Genomic DNA, 6000 nt, shown 5'->3' on the forward strand with positions numbered 1-6000 from the left:
TGCTATGCCTAAACATGGCTTAGATTGATGTGAAGGCAACATGTGGTTCATGTCCAAAGTAATACTAATCCTAACTTGATCAAGTTTGGATTGTACTACTTTCGACATGCACCACATGCATGTTGCCTTCACTTCAATCCAATCCATGTTCATTTCACCCACTGATATATAATAACTCTTCGTGCTCGCATCATGCATCATCATAATAACAAGTCCTACTAATCATCATCATACAACTTCTACTCGTTATTAATAACAAGTCATACGATCATTATCCTCATAGTCATCGAACCAACCCTACTTAATTGTTCTTAGCACATGATCATCAGTATTAGGTAGGACCTAAATACCCTTTTTAAGGTAAAATAGCATAAAACAATATAGACCCTGACTCTCCATTATGGAGAATGGAGATCATCCTGTCTCCAATTCTTGCGCTTCGCTTCCTTTTGCTTCCAAGAACTTCCTTACGACTGTCCATACATTTTTTCCATTTTTTGATTGGCATGTCTCCACTTCTTTTAGAAATCCGGTATGGACAGTTCAGATTCGTAGGATGACCTGGATGTATGTTCAAAACATCAAGGCTACCATTTTGATACATCAAATGAGGCACGCAATCCATCGGGATTCTCTGTTGAAAAACATAGTAATAACTTCATAGTTAGCAATGATGTACTAGTTTTAGAAGTACGCAAAAGATGCACGGATGTCGTAATAGTAAAAAAATCTTACCAGGGTATCTCCATGGTAGTTACCGTAGTTCAACATGTGCACTAGTGGCACGTATTGACCATAATGTTGAGGAGTTTGATTGTAGATATTGTAATTCTCAATATCAGTACAAAATGCAATCAGATGATTTTTCTCCTGATAAGTTAATTCGGAGCCATCCGTGTAGTGGGTTTTGTCTACCATCTTCCGCACATTCTTTGAAGAATGAGAATAAGCTGTCAATGGAAATAAGCTGTCAACTATTTTGAAATAAACAATATAAATTAGTTAATAACTATGTTTGAGAAACTCACATAGCGGTAGAATTGGAGGCGTATCAACAAGGACCCAAATGTCCATATTGTCTTGCTCGATTTTAGGATCATCAAGATCCATGGTGACAAGTATATCATCATGAAAACCATAAATCTTGCAAAGTGCTTCCTATTTTTTGCAACCAAAATGGGTTACGCTCTCAGAATTATACATTTTTACTTCGAAATCCATACCATGATGGGTCCTTAGGTGAATTTTCTGTGTTTCCATCCTTTCATGGTCTTCAAAACCCATCCTCTCCAAGACATAGCGTCTTGCATGGCATGGGATAAGCTATTCGAATTGTAAAAGATGAAAATTACACGTTGAAATAGTTGAAGTCATGCTTAATTATGAAAAAAACACTTGTCGTCGTTGCGTACCGTTTTAATATTGAAGATCTCCTCAAGCTTAATGCTGAAGCGCCGATCTTCGTCTAGGTGAGGCCTGTCGCACAGACCTCGGTTGTCGTGGCACCAGTAGCACTCCCCCGGGAGACTTTCGTCGTCCGAGTATGACATTTCCTATGTTCATAATTCAAATATTAAACTTGTACAATTAAATATATGTACTAAAAACCTAAATTAGATCATTATTATTCATCACGGGCTGACTATCGGTCTGTCGAGTCTTTTCTTGAAAACTCCCAGCTCACGTGGTGTACATATTCGACCGTCGGTGATGGCGTAGCTCCTCCTTTCATTCCCGAGTGCATTACACCAAATTGTCTAGCACACGGGAATGAAGGAGAAGCTACCGCCACGACAACAGTTGGGATTCTTCGTCCTCTCATATATATATATGGTGGAGACTCTCCCTCACTGATTCCTCTCTGACATTTGCGACCGTCGGTGATAGTAGCTCCTCCTTTCGTTCCCGAGTGCATTACACCAAATTGTCTAGCACACGGGAACGAAGGAGAAGCTACCCCCACGACAACAGTCGGGATTCTTCGTCCTCTCATATATGGTGGAGACTCGACAGACTTAAAGTCAACCCGAAATATCGTTTAATTATCTTTCTAAAAAAGGACATATCGAGAGCCTAAAATTCGCCGGAATGGAAATATACATGTTTTTATCTACATCATATGCGCATTCAAACTTGATGGCCATTACATTTCAGTGGTTGAAAATATGAGCAAAAACATTTCAAAATATCCTATAGGACTCATATTGACATGGAGATTTGGCTGGTCTCACCTCGAGGTCGGAGGGGGGTCGGTGATGGGGACGGCAGCGGGGATGATGGAGGGGGCTCCTAGATTTCTGCAAAAACAAAAACCCTATAAGCTATCAACTAATCAAATGCATACGCTTGCATAGTGCTCTCCAATTTTAGCATTCAAAGTTCCACTCTGAGCATTCAATAAGCAAAACCAAATCGTAAAATAAAGTAGTATTCCAATTAGCATGCATTCAATTATAAGCAAAACTACATCATCTCTTGCGTCCATACATCGTCGAATATTATCACTAATACACCTCGAATACTATCATACATATAGTATCGCTAATACAGCTAGAACCGTAGCGCCTGACGGGTATCGGTGCGGTCGGTGGACACCCAAAGAGAAGGAACCATCACAAGATCACTCCAGTGAGATCCTTGAAGAACCTGCCAGGTATTGTCGAACCTGCCCTCCAACGCAACCACGTAGCGACGAACGTGCTCGTCCTCCTAGCTGACACGGTGATGTACCACCTCCGCGGTGTCCGGAAGCCTCGGCATCGTCACTGGCCCATGCGACCGCCACCAAACAAGGATCGGGTCAACGACGGGCTGGCTCCTCACCAACCTACGCCCCCCGGAAGGTAGCACCTCCCAATACCAGCCCGGCGGAGCCCAGTCCCGGACATGGCCCCTCTGATGAAGCAGGCCTCCTCCGCTGAGTTGACGGCGAGGATGCGGGATAGGCATCGTCGACGTCGATGCGGGAATAATTGCTTGAACTAAAAAATAAACTAGTTCTATTAGTTTTCTTGCTAAAAATAAACTACTTCTATAGTAAAATTTATTAAATCAACTAGTTCAACTACTAAGCACTTACTATAAATAAAATAAACTAGTACTTATTAAAAATAAACTACTTCTATAGTAAAATAAAGTAGTTTTATTAAATCAACTAGTTCAACTACTAAGCACTTACTATAAATAAAATAAAGTAGTACTTACTAAAAATAAACTACTTCTATAGTAAAATAAAGTAGTTTTATTAAATCAACTAGTTCAACTACTAAGTACTTAATTACTATAAATAAAATAAAGTAGTACTTACTAAAAATAAGCTACTTCTATAGTAAAATAAACTAGTTTTATTAAATCAACTAGTTCAACTACTAAGCACTTACTAGAAATAAAATAAATTAGCTTAACTAGTTCTATTATTTATCGACCCCCCTCCCCCTCATGTCGAAATTATCGGGGAGGGGGTATATCGACAACGACATACCCAATAAAAAATAAGAAGAGGAAGAAGAAGAAAAAAAGAGGAGAAGAAGAAAGGAATAGAGGAGAAGATCGAAGAAAAAAAAGAAGAAAAAAAGAGGAGAAGAAGAAAGGAATAGAGGAGAAGAAGAAAAAATAGAATAATATATTTTCTTCTTCTTTTTTCCTCCTCTTATTTATTTCTCCACTTCTTCCTGTCCTCTTCTTCTCCTTCTTCTTCTCCTTCTTCCTCTTCTTATTTTCCTTTTTCCTCTCCTTCCTTTTCTTCTTCTTCCTTCTTCCTTCTTCCTCTTTTCTTCCTTTTCATTATTTTACTTTTTCCTCTCCGATCCACTAACCTAGAATCTACTATCCTAAATGCACTAACAGTACAACTAATAACCTAAAATGCACTAAATCAACTAACCTTAAATGTAACTTTTGCAACACAATTTTTTCTAAATATGCACATATATATATATGAACATATACATAAATTGACAACAAAAATTCTATGAACAAAAAAAATCATACGTCAATGCATACATATCCATGGATCATACATACATCCGCATATATATACATATACATACAACATACATACATCAATGAACAAAAAAGTGTATGAAAAAAAGCACCAGAGAGCAGGCCGGGGCGGCGGTGGCGGTGCGCGACAAAGCAGAGCAGGCCGGGGCGGCACGCGGCAAAGCAGAGCAGGCCGGGGCGGTGGCGGCAGCGAGCGGCAAGCAGACAAGAAGGGGCGGCGGCGCGGGGGAAGGGAGGGCTCACTGGGCGGCGACGACGAGGCACGGCAGAGGGCAGCGACGGCGAGGCCGGGGGCAGAGGGCGGCCACGTCAGGGCAGGGGTGTGATACGTCTCCAACGTATCTATAATTTTTGATTGCTTCATGCTATATTATATTCTGTTTTGGATGTTAATGAGTTTTATTTTACACTTTTATATTATTTTTGGGACTAACCTATTAAACGAAGGCCTAGCCCAGAATTGCTGTTTTTGCCTATTTCAGTGTTTCGCAGAATATCAAACGGAGTCCAAACGGAATGAAACCTTCGGGAACATTATTTTTGGAACAAACATGATCCAGGGGACTTGGACCCTACGTCAAGAAAGCAACCAGGAGGGCACGAGGTAGGGGGGCGCGCCTACCCCCCTAGGTGCGCCCTCCACCCTCGTGGGGCCCACGTTGCTCTACCGATGTACTTCTTCCTTCTATATATACCTACGTACCCCCAAACCAACAGAAGCATCCACGAAAACCTAATTCCACCGCCGCAACCTTCTGTACCTGTGAGATCCCATCTTGGGGCCTTTTCCGGCGTCCTGCCGGAGGGGGCATTGATCACGGAGGGCTTCTACATCAACACCATAGCCTCTCCATTATGTGTGAGTAGTTTACCTCAGACCTTCGGGTCCATAGTTATTAGCTAGATGGCTTCTTCTCTCTCTTTGGATCCGAATACAAAGTTCTCCACGATTCTCGTGGAGATCTATTCGATGTAATCTTCTTTTGCGGTGTGTTTGTTGGGACCGATGAATTGTGTGTTTATGATCAAGTTTATCTATGAACAATATTTGAATCTTCTCTGAATTCTTTTATGTATGATTGGTTATGTTTGCAAGTCTCTTCAAATTATCAGTTTGGTTTGGCCTACTAGATTGATCTTTCTTGCAACGGGAGAAGTGCTTAGCTTTGGGTTCAATCTTGCGGTGTCCTTTCCCAGTGACAGTAGGGGCAACAAGGCACGTATTGTATTGTTGCCATCAAGGATAACAAGATGAGGTTTATATCATATTGCATGAGTTTATCCCTTCACATCATGTCATCTTGCTTAAAGCGTTACTCCGTTCTTATGAACTTAATACTCTAGATGCATGCTGGATAGCGGTCGATGTGTGGAGTAATAGTAGTAGATGCAGGCAGGAGTCGGTCTAGTTGTCTCGGATGTGATGCCTATATACATGATCATACCTAGATATTCTCATAACTATGCTCAGTTCTATCAATTGCTCAACAGTAATTTGTTCACCCACCGTAATACTTATGCTCTCGAGAGAAGCCACTAGTGAAACCTATGGCCCCCGGGTCTATTTTCCATAATATTAATCTCCCGTCAACTAGTTAATTATTTCTGGCGCCGTTTATTTTGCTTTCTTTACTTTTAGTCTTTATCATAAAAATACCAAAAATATTATCTTATCATATCTATCAGATCTCACTTTCGTAAGTGATCGTGATGGGATTGACAACCCCTTTATTGCGTTGGTTGCGAGGTTTTTATTTGTTTGTGTAGGTGCGAGGGACTCGTGCGTGGCCTCCTACTGGATTGATACCTTGGTTCTCAAAAACTGAGGGAAATACTTACGCTGCTTTACTGCATCACCCTTTCCTATTCAAGGGAAAACCAACGCAGTGCTCAAGAGGTAGCAAGAAGGATTTCTGGCGCCGTTGCCGGGGAGGATCACGCCAAGTCAAGTAAAGATTTGACTCCCGCCAACGTGCGATTTCTGGCGCCGTTGCCGGG

The sequence above is a fragment of the Triticum urartu genome, chromosome 7A (assembly GCF_056163025.1).
Source record: "Triticum urartu cultivar PI428250 chromosome 7A, HENAU_Tu73, whole genome shotgun sequence".
Lineage (NCBI taxonomy): Eukaryota > Viridiplantae > Streptophyta > Magnoliopsida > Poales > Poaceae > Triticum > Triticum urartu.